The sequence below is a fragment of the Tursiops truncatus genome, chromosome 17 (genome assembly GCF_011762595.2).
Source record: "Tursiops truncatus isolate mTurTru1 chromosome 17, mTurTru1.mat.Y, whole genome shotgun sequence".
Taxonomy (NCBI): domain Eukaryota; kingdom Metazoa; phylum Chordata; class Mammalia; order Artiodactyla; family Delphinidae; genus Tursiops; species Tursiops truncatus.
This window is the reverse complement of record NC_047050.1, coordinates 1035433-1051888: the sequence shown is the minus strand read 5'-3', so window position 1 is coordinate 1051888 and position 16456 is coordinate 1035433. Positions and strand designations below refer to the sequence as shown.

Genomic DNA, 16456 nt, shown 5'->3' with positions numbered 1-16456 from the left:
CAACCGCAGCCCCAGCCCCACGCTGCGGCGGGCTCTCGCCTTGGGGCCCAGAGCTTCGCAAGCCTGAGTTCTCGCGAGCTCACGCGGCTCCGCCCCCCGCTCGGGGCAGCGGCTGGGAAGGAGGCGCGCGGGCCCCGCCCCGCCCGGCCCGGCCCTGCTGCTGCGCCTCCGCGGAGCGCTGTGGGCACCCCGGGGCGGGTGTGACTCCAACCGACCCCCCCGGCCGCCCCCCCCCACCCCAGGCCGGGCCGGGCGGGGCGGGGCTCTGGGGGGAGCGCCCTCACCACCCCTGCCGGGGGCCACCACGCTCTCGCGAAGCTAGTCAGCCGCTGCGTCGGCTCGGAGGAAAGTGCAGGACGCCTCGCCTGCCAGCGGGTGCCCAGCCCCACCTCGCCCCGCGCGCGGGCTGGCTGATGGCGCCCGTCCCAGGCGCTGACCTCGGCCAGCCTGGCCCACCACCGGCCTTTCCCGACCGGCAGCCCCGCCCCTCCACGACCCAGCGAGGCATCGCCTCCTGGCGTGGTCCTCCACGGACCCCCAGCCCCGGGACAGGGCACTTTGCCGTGTTTTCTGCCTGGCTAAGAGTTTACTTGAGGAGAAGAAGGTCAGGTTCAAGGTGGAGATAAACTTTAATCATCTGTGATGAGTTACCCGGCGGCTCGTCCAGTGTCTCCAAAGCGCGCTTTGCTGAGCCCGGCACCCTTCAGTGAAGTTCACTTCTGATTAGAGTCTAAAAACATATGCTCGCTGTTATAAAAACTTCTTTGTCGTAGTGAAATTTTGACTTGAAAGATACATTCATAGGGTAAAAATTTAGTTTCTAAAGTAAATTACTCTCAAATTAGTTTTTTAAGTAATTAGGGTTAGGGCCCCGGCGTGGGGGCTCTGCATACCGTGGGTGGCTCACATTTTTCCTTTAAAAGGGAGAACTTGGGTATTATCCAAGTTTTGAAAAATAATAGAACACGAAGTCTGATCTTAACTATGTAAAATGCATTCACAAAAAAAACTGAAGGGAAACATAATAAAGAGTGAACACTGGATATTGCCAAAGGGAGCCACGGGTAATTTGTTATTTCCATGCTGTGAAATGCGCATCATTCACTTTTAGCCTAGAAAAAAAGTCAGTTTTTTAAATCTATCAGCTCTGTGTGAAGACCATTACAAAGGGCATATGCTGGACTTAGCAACCAAGTTACCGAGCAAGAATCCAGAAACACTTTCTATTAATGTGAAAAAAAATTTTGAGACTCAATATTTTGGGAGGTTTCTAAAGTTCCTGATTTGTATTTTCCTACAAATGCATACAGGTCTGAAGTTGTTCGTGTTGGAGCATATTCACAGAACACGTAGTGGATTACTCAGGAGATGAGGTAGAAGCAGCCGCGAGCACAGGGTGCCTCGTATGCCGGAGCTGAAGGGTGGCGTTCCTGAGGTCTGGGACAGCAACCCGGGCAGGCGAAGAGGAGGGGGCACACAGGAAATAAAATGGGCAACATATTGAAAATCGTTGAAGCTGCATGCTGGGAAAATCGAGTTCATTATACTGTTTTCTCTACTTCAGTGTATGCTTAAAAATTTCCATAATACATGTTTAAAAAATAAAAGCACAAAACTAATCACTCAGTGAGCTACTATTCTCCACCTCTCAAAATGGCTCTAAAAAAGATCAGGAACACCAAAAGTGGTCCAGATGTGGCACTCTGAGAACCCTCGAGCGAACCAAATCCGTCTAGGAGACAAACGCTCTTTATAGTGAAGCCTGTATTTTAAAACATGGATTGGATAGAAACTTTATGGGTTTTTTATCTATGCCACAGCCTAAATCTTTTCATGCCTGGACAAACGCTTGTGTTTAAATCACGTGTACATTTATTTGGAGATGGTTTTCCTCTGTGTGTGTGTGTGTGTGTGTGTGTGTGTGTGTGTGTAAAACTGATCACACAAAATTCAAGTCCTCTCATCCTTTCTAGATGTGATTAATTTGGCTTAGACTACAAACAGTATAAGACTAGCCTGGGCTTCCCTGGTGGCGCAGTGGTTGAGAGTCCGCCTGCCGATGCAGGGGACACGGGTTCGTGCCCCGGTCTGGGAAGATCCCACATGCCGCGGAGCGGCTGGGCCCGTGAGCCATGGCCACTAAGCCTGCATGTCCGGAGCCTGTGCTCCGCAACAGGAGAGACCACAACAGTGAGAGGCCCGCATACCGCAAAAAAAAAAAAAAAAAGACTAGCCCAAAACTTGTGATGGGCGGGCAACTTTGATGTAATTGTGACCTGAGCAACACGACACATACTGTCACAACACTGTCACCACAGTGTACACATCATAGACGTCCATGTACCACTGTATACACCGGAGATCTCTATATTAACACTTCAGACCTGCATACACGGAAAGAGTTCATATGTCTCAGCTCTGAGCGATGGATGTTTTCATATTTTTTAGTTCATTTACTTAAAATGTAATAAGTCACCAGCAGTTTACGGAATTTGTTTTCTATTCAAAGAATGTTGCCTAAGAAAGAAAGGAGATGGAGTCGAATGCTGAACTATGACAATTCTAAAGTTCCTGTATAATTACAGTACATTACAGCCATTCGAGAGCTGACAATTTATGTTGAACTATCAAGTTAAAATATTCTTTGAGCTCAGTAATTATGACTTTTTTCTAATCTTCTAACACTGTGTATACAGGTTTCATTTTCACAATCTTAAAAAATGTGCATAAAATCACTAGAATGTTATCTTTAAAAAACGTTGAAATAAAGCACAGAAGAGTGACAACACAGATATGGATACAGATACAGATAAAGATACAGATGTAGATAAGGTATGGAGATGGAGATGGGACCGGGGTGGGGATGGGGATGAAGACGGAGGGAGACGCAGGGAGAGACAGAGTCAGCGGGGAGGACAGAGTGAAAAGCCACGTGACCACTGCCTGGATCCAGACCCCGAGCAGAGCAAGAAGCCCGAAACCCCCGCTGTGATTTGCCCCATCACGACGACCTCCTTCTCGCGAAAAGGAACCGCAATCCACATTTATAACACCAGTTTGTTTGCCTGGTTTGTTACTTTATATAAATAGAATCGTACTGTATATATTCTCTGGTGTGTGTCTGCCTTCCTTATTTCAACATGCAGTTTGTGATTCACCCCGCTCCTGAATGTAGCTATTGTTCATTCTATTTCAGTGCTTTTTTAGACCTCACTGCGTGCAGATCCCACAAAGCACATATCCATTTTGCTGTAATGGACTTCTGAGCTATTTCCAACCAGGAGCTGCTACAAACGCCGGTGCTACGAATATCCTTGAACAAATCTCTCGCTGCCGTGTGGATGCATTTCTGTGGGGTGTATATGCAAAGGGGAGACATTTTTTGTAGGTAATACCAAACTTTTTCTGAAAGTGGTCCCTGTTAAAAGAAAGACATAGAGCAACTCGGGCTTACAGACTCAGAAGAACCAGGACACTCGTTTGAGAATTGACTTTAAAAACTAAGCCGAGTGTAACTTGCTTAAGAAGCAAACTTTTCCTTTACGAATATATTTTTCCATTGAAATGCATCACTATGAAAGAGAGGTTCTTACACTGTCTCAGCGTGGATGTGATTGAATTCTCTGCTACACTCTGAAGCCCGGGGAGGTTTGTAATAGGGCGAACATGTCTTCGGGCAAGCTTTCCTTTCCAGATGTTGAGAGGCATGAAACCACACGGGTACGCGAAGTGGCGTTTAAGTCACACATCCAAACGGCTGCCGTCCTTTAAACTGGCCATTTTGGGGAAACTTGGGCATTTACAAAAAGAGGAGACTCTCAACTAAGTAACGATGGGCGCAGCCTCCGGGTGGGCACTGGGAAGGCCGGCAGCCCACACCCACTCCCAGCGCCCGGGCCTGCCGTCTTCGAAACGCAGGGCTGAGCCTTGAGCCCGCTGGATAAGCCCTTCCGTGGCTCCCCTTTCTTCCAGGTCCAAGTCTGAGTGCTTGTGCCCGTGCCCGGCCCACAAAGCCTCTGCAGACCGCCGAGACCCTTTCAATCCAAGCTCTCTGCGCGAAGTACCATGTGCCCCTTCCAAGGGAGTTACGGATACTCGCTTATCTTTGTGTCGGCCTGTGAGGCGGGCGCCGCTGTTCACAGTCCCCTCTGGACAGATGAGGAAACTGAAGCACGAGGAGGAAGATGCCTCTGGTCACAGGCGGGGACGGGGCGGGGCACCCCAGCCCGTTCCACGTGGGCCAGGCTCGCTCCCACCCGCCGTGCGCCGCGCCACTGCCCCCGCCCACTCGCCGCCTCTCGCTCCCCTTCTTCCTGTGAGGCTGGCGCCTTCCCCTCCGCAGCTGGTCTCCCTGGACCCTCCTCACGCCTCTCCTTGTCCACCTGGGATCCTCTTTGAGCCACCACCCTACTTTATCCTTTTTTTAACGTGGATATTTTAATGAAATTATTATCCTTCATGTGTGTCCTCTACTAGAGTGAGAATTCATTGAGAGATAAAGTGAGACTGTAGTCGTCGTTTTTTATCCCAAGAGTCTGACGTGGTGTTTGGATCACATCAGCAATTCAGTAGATTTTCGCTGATTGATTGGTTGATTTGCTGGAAAGGAGGGGAGAGAAGGAGGGGAGAGAAGAAGGAAGGGAAGGAGGGGCCGGCTGGGGTGTGGACAGCGGGAGTGAGTCAGAAATGCACGGGTTGGAGCTGCGGTCTGAACACTTGTTAGCTGTTGTGCAGGTAACTGACTCTCCCCAAAACCTTGTTTCCGAATTTGTTTACTAAGCATAAAAATGACTATTTTTGCACAGTAATTATGAGAATTAGAGATGTATGTAAAGTGGCCTGCAGGCAATAAACACACTATGGCCACTATGCTTAATGACATTTATGCTCACAGTAGCATTTCCTTTACTCTCTGGTAACTTGTACCCTGCATGACATGAAATCAGTCATTCTCACTTTCAGGAAAGGCCACCTGAAGAACAGAGGCAGCGTTGAATCCTCCTGAGGCCGCTCCTTTCCCAGCTTTGAAATCAAACAATCACAGCAAATGTGCGTCACAGATACTGCGAAGTTAATCATGCAAATCGCTGCAGGAGTTCTGAGTGACTTCCAAGCACTGGCTATAGGTGCAATAAGGCAAGTTTTTAGATAGTGTAGGCCTGTCATTTTAGAGCATAAGTATATGGTCCAGTTCATGGAGGCCCCAGCACTCTCTCCTGTGTCCTCGTGTCCTGTGCGGTGTCTAAGCCCAGACCACTGGGGACATCCCTGAGGACTTCAACAGGCAACGCTGCTGAAAGCTGGGAGAGGTGAGCGAGCCCTCGACAAGCCGACGGGCATCTGTCCATCGCCGTGTGGGTGTCTACCCTTCACTTAGCTTTCCTCCTCTTCTGCCCCACCAAGAGGCTCCCTGTAGAGGAACAGCCTCAGCCCGGGGAGGACCAGTGACAAGTGGCGGCCGGAGGGACACAGCGCCTGAGCTCCCTGTGCTTGGTTATTTCACTTGGTCCCAAGCGCGTAGTGTGTCCTTACCAGACGGTCCTGTGTAAATGTCTCTCTCTTCCTAAGTCCCAAAGGGCTTGGAGCCGCTGTGCTCAGTGGCACAGGCCTAGTACCAGAGGGCAGAACATGCATTTTCCTTTTACGCAACTCAGCCACACGGCGTCATCTCCAGCCCTCAGGAGATGCCCAAGCCCAAAGCCCCTTCCTACTTATTTTCTTCCCGACTCACTTTTTGCCGGCTGCATCGGGTCACACTCTTGGTTTGCATGAGCCCTTCGTGAGCTGTGTGTGGTCAGGGCTTCATTTCCCTCCGTTAACGAGATCTCCCCGCAGCCAGCACTTGGCAGACAGGAAGCGTCTGCTCCCCCCAGAAAGACCTCAGGATGAACGGCTCCCCACCTGACCCCAACACAGCCACGCACCTCCCAGACTCGAGCGCTGTTGCCCGGTTACCTGAGCGAAGGGCATCTCAAAGGATGTCAGGATAGTTGGTTGTCAGAGCAAAACAGGACAAAACGGCCCCAGGGATGTCAGTGGTTCTGAGGCAGAGAGAGAGAGAGAGGGAGAGAAGCCCTGTTCCTACCAGACCCTCCCTCCCACCGGTAAAAACAAGCCATTACACAAAAAACAAGCCTATGAGGACTCTGAGAGGTGAAAGGAAGAAGGAATTCGGCCCAGAAGCTCAGGACCCGAGGGCAACACGGCAGGAGTCCCCTGGGCCCCCTCGCTGCCTCCCAAGCCTCTGAGAAAGGGTGCTTCTGAGGCCTCCAGTCCAGGACCACCACCAGCACAAAAGGAATTCCAGTAAAGGCTGGTTTCTCCCGGCCAAGAACCTGGAAGGGGGTGGCCAAACGACGGAAAACCATTTTGGAAACGTGTCCTCCAGGGCGGGCAAACACCAACAGAGGACACACCACTTTCTCCCCGTCCGTCTCTGTGTTTCCAGTTGGCCAAAAGGGCGTTTGGTCTTCCACATCCCATCCTGCCTGTGGGGCTGGGAGGGGCCACAGGACTGAGCAGGGAGCTGGCTTCCTTCCCCACCAGGGCCCTGTCCCTAGGCCCCTCCCGTGCGGGGGCCCCTTCTGCACCCTCAGCCGCCCCAGACGGGTCGGGGCCCCAGTCGCCCCAGGCAGACCAACCAGACCAAACAAAGGCCACAGGGGCTCTGAGCTTAAACTGTCCTTGGAGCCAGAGCCAAGGACCTACTCAGGACCTGCTAGAACGCAGGGCTTGAACAGGACCCAGAGACTCCTGGTACCACAGACAAAACTCCAGGGAACAGTCCAAAGTCACCTGTCACACAAGAACCAAGAAACGCCACAAACCGAGGGAGGAAGGATGACCGACAGAGGCCGACACAGAGCAGAGGCCGACGTGGGGAGCAGCTGAGGAGAGATTAAAGTTGTCACCCTGAAAGCGCTTCCTGGGCAATTTCAAATCCTTCTGAAACTGATGAAAGGTAGAAATGGAAATTCTAGAAACGAAGAAAGAGAAGTTCTCAGTGGAAATTAGGAAGCCGAAAAGTGCAAGCAGCAAAAAGCTAAAACTACCCCGAGTGGGCAGAGAGCAGCACGGAGGCGACAGAGGGTAGAGGAGCCGCCGGACTTCGTGACGGATCAATAGTATTTGCCCATCTGCTCAGAGGAGCGAAAACAAATAGAAGAAACGCAGAGAGTCTCGGGAACCAGAGAACACAGCAAAAGGTCCAACATCCATACTATCCGGGCCCCGGAAGGAGAGGAGGAGAGCGGGGCTGGGAGAGTTGCAAAGCAATAACGGTGCAAACTTCCCAAATGTGAATAGTGAAAGACATAAACCTACATTTTCAAAAAGCCGGGAAAACCTGAAATCGGAGGAATGCGTGGAAACCAATGCCGGGACAGATCACGTTAAACTGCTGAAGAGTAGAGGAATGAAACAATGTGGATGCCGGCAGAGGAGGGAACAGTGTCTACAAAGTATCAACATTTCCAATGACAGCGGACTTCTTGTCCAGAACCGTGGGGGTCAGAGGAACTGACACAACCTTTTTTAGTACCGGAAAAAAATAAATGTGAACCGTGAATTCAATGTCCAGTGAAAACAGCCTTCAGGAATGAAGGGGAAACAACTTAGGTTTTCTCTAACATAGGGAAACGACTGTTAGCAAACCAGCCCTTGAAGAAGAGGTAAAGAACGTTCTCTAAACAGTGCGGCAGGACCGGGCTGCTCGTAACACCAGAAAGGGAAGAAAGCACCGGAATGAGTAAGCACAGGGATCCTAAATCGTGTCTGCTAACCTCCATGTGATATGGTGCTGAGTGGCTGTGTGGAGGTGATACTGAAGACAACTGTTGGGTGAAAGTGCGGAGGCCAGTGGATGGGACCCACGTGGAAGCCTACACTTCACCTTGGTGCTGAAAGATCGATGCCAGTGGGCGCGATCTGTTACGTGTACAGTGATAACTACAGCAATTAACACACACTCAAGAGCAGTATAAATAAATCAAAGTGGAGTCCTATAAGTGTTCTTGTGACCCACAGAAAGGCAAGAAAAGGCAAACCAAGGAACGAGAAACAGATGCAATGGCACACCGAGCCCTACACATGGATGACAGCCCTTAGGGGTTCTGAGGGTCCCAACAAAAGACAGAATTGGCGAGAAAGGATACAGAGAGAATCCAACAATATGCCATCTACAAGAAATTCTCCTCACGCCCCCAGAATGTTCTGGGGCGAGGCTGCCAGTGGCTTCCCCAGAGCAGGTACAGGCTGTGTGAGGAGGCAGCTGGTCCGGGGTCCTGTCTCCTGGGTGGAAAGCCGCCTGCCGGGCCGGTGGAGCCTCAGCAGGAAGCCAGGAGACGGTCCACCGCCTGCCCGTGCTGCTGCAGGGGGATCCAGCCACTCACCGAAACAGAGCCGTGTCTGTTCACATCCAGCAAACAGCAGGGGAGAGAGGCCTACAGAGGATTCTCAGAGAACCCGCCAAGCTCCCGATCGCAGAGGAGGGCTGCTCGGCACACCGACCAGGCCTGGAGAGCACAGAGGGCCAACAGCCCTGGAGTTATCCCGAGGAACTGGATACACACGTCCAGGTGCGGGGCAGGAGGTGAGACGTCAGCTCGCTGCAACATCCAGGCCTGGAGGGTGGCGTGCAGGTGTCGGGAGAGGCTGCCCCTTCAGCCCGGACCCCAGGACGGAGACGACGTGGGGAGCAGAGCACAGCTGCCCTGCAGCCCACAGGGCAGGGATGAGACCATCCAACCTTGTTGCTGTTCGGACGCGCGTGCGTCAGCCGGGCACCGTGCAGAGAAGTGGCCGGTGCGCCTCCGGGCCGCTCTCATGTTGATGACCACGTGCCCTATTCTGTGTGGAGCCCACGGAGCAACGCCCCGGCCCCCAGCCAGACGTGTGAGGAGTGATGGGTAACCTTCATCACTGTAAGCCCCCAGACTAACAGTAACGAGTTCACTCCAAATACAGCGACCCGGGCACGTGAAACTTAAAAGGTGGGAGAAGGCAGGCCATGCGACATTAATAATAAAAGGAGCAAGCAGGCATGGCTGTCTCAACACCTAACAAGGCGCACTTCAGGGGAAACGACAGCTTCTAGAGGCCAAGAGGGTCGGGCGTCTGCTGCTTGTGGGTCGAGCTGTGACCCCAGGAAGATGTGTGCCCATCCTAACGCTGAAACTGTGGCTGGGACCTTGGTGGAAACAGGGTCTTTGCAGACGTAATCAAGTTACGATGAGGTCTTTCTGGGTCATGCAGGATCTAATCCAATATGCCTGGTGTCTTTATAAGAAGCGGGACATTTGGACACAGACGGACACACAGGGAGAAGCCCACATGGCAGCAGAGGTAGGGGCTGGGGTGATGGGCGTACCTGTCAAGGAGCAAACACTGTCGGAATAGAGACCGCTGAGGCCTGAGTGTGCAAACTAAGATTTGTGGAGTGAAAACAAGAACTAGCTGCATTCATTTTTATGTCTGATACCATTTTCCCGTAAGATGCTTAATACAATTCAGGTTTATTTTCTTTTACTTATGAAACAGAGTAGATGCAGATAGGTCTTAAATTAGACTGACTTTGATCCGAATGGGCTGTGAAATAAAATCAATTCTATTGATGCTTGTTATTATGAATCAAGTTTACAGAAAACCCTATTTGAGCTACGTACCTGCTCTGGGTTATACCCGCACGGGGTTGTCCCTGCCCTGGGTCCAGTAACGTAAGCATTATCTCATTTCACCCTTACGACAACCCAAGGAAGTCGGAAATATAACTAGGCCCACTTTACCTGAGAGCATCGAGATTTTAAGTATTTGACTAAACTGTCCAAAGTCGCACAGCAAGTAAAGAGCAGAGCTCAGAGCCCATCCTGGGTCCCCTGGACTCCAGCACTCAGTGTTGAGGTAGAAAAGCATGGACCAAAGCTGATTCTGGTTGGCGCCCCAGGAGCAGCCCAGGCCGTACCCACAGCTCTTCAAAGGCCGCAGAGGTCATGGCCAGGTGGCAGCGGGTCCACGGGCTGCCCTGGACCAAGGCCCTCACCTGTGCATGAGATGCTGAGGGATAAATACGTGCCTGGCCTCCAGGCAGCCAGGCTTGGGGTGGGAGCTCCGGGCCATCCGGTTCTGGTTCAGGACCCCAAGGACCCAGTCCCCCTCTGAGACTGCCCCCCTTAAAAGCAGCAGGTCAGTGCCTGCGAGCCGCCGAGCCCTGTGCCGGGGCTCTGTGGAGCTGAGGCAGAGCACGGAGCCCAGAACGTGGAGGCTGCGCTGGGTGAGCTCCTTCTTCCTCGCTGTAGGACCGAGGCCACGCGCCTACCTGTGAGCCTTGGTTTCTGCATCAGTAGAAGGGGGACGGCGGTATTTCATTCTCAGACTTTGTTCGGATTAAACGTAAAAGTGCCGGTGATGATACAGGGCTGCTTCGTGGGGAGAGTGAACGAAGGCAGTGAAACTGTTCTCTGCTCTGTTTTTGCTTAAAACAGGGATCGAGATTTGGTCGTGTGAGGGCCACATATGAAATCTTGTTCGGAGTCACGATTTGCTTGGACTCTACACTGTTACGAAACGTCACTGAAAGAGTTTTCAGAGCGGCGTGAGCTCCCGGCCCCGGAGGCCCTGACCTTCCCGGGGTGTCACTCCAACCTCCGTCACTGGCGCCTTCTGCCTGCCTGGGCCTGGGGACCCCTGAGGTTTCGGCATCCTTTCTGGTCAGGTCATCACCCACCTCCCTTTGAAGAATGGGTGGGAAGATTAAAAGGAAAAGTAGCATTCCTTGCAACTTATGGGAGTTTTGACCATTTTTCCATCGTCTTCAAGACCCAGGGTGTGGGATGCGTCCTTGCTGGGCCGTCATGTCACCTATGCTGCAGACACCTGGTGGTGGGGACAGGCCCCTTGTGTGTGCTCCCAGACCCCAAAGCCAGGGCGCCACGTAAACGTTTTCCATGTAAAATAATTGTGGGCTCAGTGGCGGATATCAGAAGATGGTCTCGGGACCCATGCTGCTTTCCAGACACTGAGAGCAGCCAGTGACCCCGGCCAAGCCCTCCGTCTCTGTCCCTTGGCTTCTCCTGAGCAGGTGTTGAGCGCTGAGATGCAGTCATGGACAGAAGGAGGATGTCCAGACACTTCATCAATCGCTCCACTCATTTCACCTCTTATGATAACACGAAATAGTGGGTCAGGAGAGGGTGCAGGGACAAAAACTCATAGAGGGGCCCGAAGTAGTCAAAACTATTCTTTACCTTAAAGATAAAATATTAAGAACGAATGCTGGATAGAAAAGCCAATAGGCAAGTTGGGTCTAAACGTGAAAATCCTTCTTTGGGTGGCCCTTCTCCTTTCTTTCCAAGTCAGTGTATACTAAAGACTCAGGGAAAATCCCCAGATGCGTATGATTACAAATCAGCCCAATTCCTGTTATCTTTAGTTTACGTATCACTTTGGAAGGTTTAATGATTTTGGTTCAAAGTTAATGCATTTGGGAATGGAGCTAAAGGGGTAAATTCTAAATTATTTTTAAAATAATATTTATTCTATGCTGCAAGAATTTGTGCTATGTATACATGTTTTTTCTTTTTAAATCTTGGCTGCTAAGTTGAGGAAGCTTCCTTGGTGAGGTCCTGGTTAATCAGTGAGACTCGCCAGCTGGATTTGCATGTAACTTGCTATAGATCGTTCTCCTTGAGCCTTTGAGTCCTCCTGGGCAAAGACCTTACGAATAAGAGTCAATAGTAACAGTTATGCAACAGTTATAACAGTAACCGTTATATATAAAAATAGCTTCTTTTTACCTACAAGAGGTTGGAGTAATATGCTAACTGCTCAGTTTAGAATAAAAACCCATTGAGTTGATACATCCAGTCTGTTCTTTTCAATTACGGTAGCCACGGTCTTCAAATGTTTGGTGGTGGAGCTGGCTGGAAGAGGAAAGTCGGCCGAGACACGACTGTGTGTGTGTGTGTGTGTGTGTGTGTGTGTGTGTGTGACACAAATTGCTGACATGAGCTTGGAAACACTGGGCACTTGAGGGTGAGCCCCTGTCTGCCCACCCCTGGGCCTGAGGATGGTGTGACCCCAGGTACAGCCACTGTTGACCAATGAGGTTGAAGGAGTGACCAGAGCTAAACGTGAGCCTCAGACACTGATTAAACTCCATCAACCGAATGATCACTTTAAGTTTTCTGTTTCCATCTATAAACAAAACTATACTGACTGTTACCTCGGTTCACTGTCAACTAGCCAAATCCTTCTCCCGTACGTATGTTGCTTAAAGAAACAGCACATTGGATTCCGAGACTGCCACATACTGTGTGTCATGCTTTCAACTGAATGTCATGGGGCCAAAGCAGGAAAAAAATCCTTCCAGTGAAACCTTACTCTTGCTTTAAACAGCACGGATCTTACTGAAGAGATACATATTTTCCAAATCGAATTAAATTTCCTCTTTTATTTAAAGTGTTTCTCTTGTAAAAAAGAAATTCAGACCCCAATATTTATTCTACTGACCACCCTGACCACGCACAGTTTGATACATTTAACTGTTTCCATCCTTGTTCTAAGTGCTGTCTTGTAGGTGTAATTTTCATGTGGCATGTTGCCCAAGTGGATGAGTTACTAATATAAAAATCTATAAACAAAATGTAGTTTTCTAAACAGCAAACAAGTCTTAATGTGTTGCTATATACGACCAGCTTAGAAATTAATTCAAGCATTCAGATTTTAACAGAAGATGCAAATACTAGCCAGATGCTTAATGGCGTTCGAACCTTTGGGTCCATTAATTTTATTAAGTTGGGATTAAATTTGGGTCTATCCTTTTTCTTAAATATTTTGCATAATTGTAGATTCATGTGCAGTTGTGAAAATAATACAGGAAGTTCCCATGGACACTTGGCTCTGTTTCTTCCAAAGGTGACCGCTTGCAAAACTGAGATACTGTGTCAGGACCAGGATGCCGACACCAGTACCGTGCAGACGCAGACGTTCCCTCACTGAAGGGACACTGCCTCCCGTCACCATGTAATCTGTATACGCGCCCCACACTCCGCCTGCCCCTACCCTGGCCCAATGCCATCACTAACATATTTCTATCTCCATACGTTTGCCATTTCGGGAACGTTTTAGGAATAGAATCACACAGTGTGTAATCTGCTGGGATTCGCCTTTTTCACTCAGCACAATTCCCTGGGGACCCATCCAAGCTACTCTACGTACCAGTGGCTCATTCTCCTCCACGGCTGAGTGGAATTCCACAGTATAGACGGATCATGGTGCGTTTAATCATTCACCCATTGAAGGACATCTGGGATGTTCCTGTTTTCAGCTATTGCAGGTAAAGTTGCTATAAACATTCAGGTACAGATTTTTTGTGGATAAAAGTTTTCATTTCTCCAAGAGCGGCTTTGCTGGGCGGCCTGGCAGTTGAAAGCTTAGTTCCATAAGAAGCCGCTACACTGTTTCCAGAGGGGCTGCGCCGCTGGACTTTCCCACCAGCGATGCGTGAGGGGCCAGCCTCCCCACGTCCTCACAGGTGTGTGTTCTAGCCATTCTAACGCGTTCATAGGGAACCTCACTGTGGTTTGATTTCCACAATAGCTAGTGATGTGGGACATCTTGTCATGTGCAAATTTGTCTTCCCTGAATCGGTGTTTTCATATCTTCTACCAGTTGTCTAATCTGATTAGTTATGTTTTTACTGTTGAGCTTTGAGAATTCTTCATCTATTCGAGATACTAACATTTGCGGCAAATATTTTCCCCAAATTGTTATCCTGTCTTTTATTGCTTTTCACAGGGTCTCTGACAGAGAAAAAAGTTCTTAATTTTGACTAAGCCTAATTTATCAATTCCTCTTGATTTCTTCAGAGTGACTTTTAGGATTTTGTCTTGTACGTCTTTCTCGGGGGTGCCCGTCAAGTCTCACGATCTGCACGGGTAAGCTGTCTCAGCCACAGCCAGAGGCAACAATGTACCAATTCCAGGGAAGTGGGGAAGCCACACTTCCACCCAGGCCCCTTGACTCACTCACTCTTTCAATGCAGTTCTCATAGGTGTTACTTCAACCTGTCAGATGGTTTGATAAAATTTGCCTCGATCATTAAGTATGATTTAGGTAAATCACAAGAAGAATTATCTACTCCATTTACCTCCATTTTGACCCATTCTGAGGTTCACCCCCTCCTTCTAAAGCTCTGAGTATTTCTTAATACCGTTTCCCTTCCGCTTGGGGAACTTTCAGTGTCCACTCTCGAGGGACTGGTTTGCTAGCAACACGTGCTCTGAGTTTTCTTCCCATCCCCCTTCATTCCTGAAAGACATTTTGGCAGATAACAGAAGTTGTAGTCTCCGCTCTTTTCTCTCAGCAATTACAGGAGCCTGTGCAGCTCCCCTCGGTCTCCAGGACTTCGGATCAGAAATCTGCTCTCGTGCCAGTTGGTTTTTCCCTCTGGCGGCTTTTAGGACTCTTTTCTTTGCTTTTTGTTTTCAGCAGTTTAACGTGATATAAACTGATAACGTGATCTGTCCCGGCATTGGTTTCCACGCATTCCTCCGATTTCAGGTTTTCCCGGCTTTTTGAAAATGTAGGTTTATGTCTTTCACTTTTCACATTTGGGAAGTTTGCACCGTTATTGCTTTGCAACTCTCCCAGCCCCGCTCTCCTCCTCTCCTTCCGGGGCCCGGATAGTATGGATGTTGGACCTTTTGCTGTGTTCTCTGGTTCCCGAGACTCTCTGCGTTTCTTCTATTTGTTTTCGCTCCTCTGAGCAGATGGGCAAATACTATTGATCCGTCACGAAGTCCGGCGGCTCCTCTACCCTCTGTCGCCTCCGTGCTGCTCTGCCCACTCGGGGGGGGGTTTACCTTTTTGCTGCTTGCACTTTTCGGCTTCCTAATTTCCACTGAGAACTTCTCTTTCTTTGTTTCTAGAATTTCCATTTCTACCTTTCATCAGTTTCAGAAGGATTTGAAATTGCCCAGGAAGCGCTTTCAGGGTGACAACTTTAATCTCTCCTCAGCTGCTCCCCACGTCGGCCTCTGCTCTGTGTCGGCCTCTGTCGGTCATCCTTCCTCCCTCGGTTTGTGGCGTTTCTTGGTTCTTGTGTGACAGGTGACTTTGGACTGTTCCCTGGAGTTTTGTCTGTGGTACCAGGAGTCTCTGGGTCCTGTTCAAGCCCTGCGTTCTAGCAGGTCCTGAGTAGGTCCTTGGCTCTGGCTCCAAGGACAGTTTAAGCTCAGAGCCCCTGTGGCCTTTGTTTGGTCTGGTTGGTCTGCCTGGGGCGACTGGGGCCCCGACCCGTCTGGGGCGGCTGAGGGTGCAGAAGGGGCCCCCGCACGGGAGGGGCCTCAGGGATTCTGGGACAGAGGACGCGTCCCAGGCCAACAAGCACTGTGGCGAGACAGCCCAGCTGCTGCCCCGCTGTCGCTGTCCCTAAAGAGGGGACGTGTCCCGGGGTGAGTGGTAGCTTGTGGCTGAATGTATGGCCCGCTGTGTGCAGGTGCCGGGGCAGCTCCTGCGCTGGGACCTGCAGAGCACTGCCAGGTCTGGGCGCCTGTCGGAGGGTCTGCGAGGTCCCACGTGCCTCTAGGTGGGGAAGGGGTCTCCGCCCTGTGAAGACACAGCGCACGCACGGGCGAGCACCGTTCTGACGGTGTCTCCGCCGGGGCAGCGGGAGGGAAGGACAGCCCCACCCTGGCCTCTTGGTGTCGGCAGGACTTCTGCCACTCCTTCTGCCTGTGTCATCCCGGGGGGAATAAGCACACCTGGGTCTCCTCCTTTGGGGAGGGGCCCCGAGCCCCCTCCGTGCTTCTCCTCCACAGTGCGGGTGGATTTCATCCAGAAAGCCAGTTATAAAGGAAACGGGAAGACGTAAGCGCATTTCTAAGCACGCACGGCTCTCTTCTCCTGTCCATCCACTCGCACGGGCTGCAGTCCCTAGAGAGCGGCCAAGCGGACCAGGGTGTCAGCTGGCCCTTGTAAACCCCACCTTCTCACCTGCCCCCAGTCAGGTCGTGGATGTGGCTCCTGCCTCATCGTGACAGGCCGACTCAGGACCCTCTCCTCCCACAGGCCCGAGGGTGGTGGCCCAGCCAGTCCGCACCCACCTTGGACGTCTGAGCACAGGTGGGCTCCCATGTCAGGGACCTCCCTGTCCTGCTTGTGGGCTCAGAGAGCTGCCTGGAAACCTTCATACCTGGAATCATTTCCACTCTTACCTGGAAGAGCCAAGGCAACCCCTGTAGAGAGAGTGATGTGTAAGAAAGTACAGAGCATCCCTTCTACATGCGAGCAGTCAGTGCCGTGGTCATCACATTGGTTTCTAATCAATCGGAGTATGACAAGGAATACTCATCGTAGAATTTTTGTAGCTGCCGTCTTAAAATATGCTTCTCATGTACACTGGATGAAGATTTTGCCTTAACCTTCTGGCAAATAAGCTCATTTTCGTCTTTTCTCTCTA

At 50.8% G+C, this 16456-nt stretch overlaps 1 long non-coding RNA gene across 1 annotated transcript in view; it reads right to left on the bottom strand.

The window, feature by feature from the left end:
• Positions 1 to 237: 237 nt before the first annotated feature.
• Positions 238 to 16456, bottom strand: part of LOC109548321 (uncharacterized) — a 124373-nt gene continuing 108154 nt past the window's right edge. The window contains exon 6 of the long non-coding RNA XR_012327136.1: positions 238 to 16232. This is a non-coding gene — a long non-coding RNA (uncharacterized lncRNA). The remainder of the gene's footprint in view (positions 16233 to 16456) is intronic.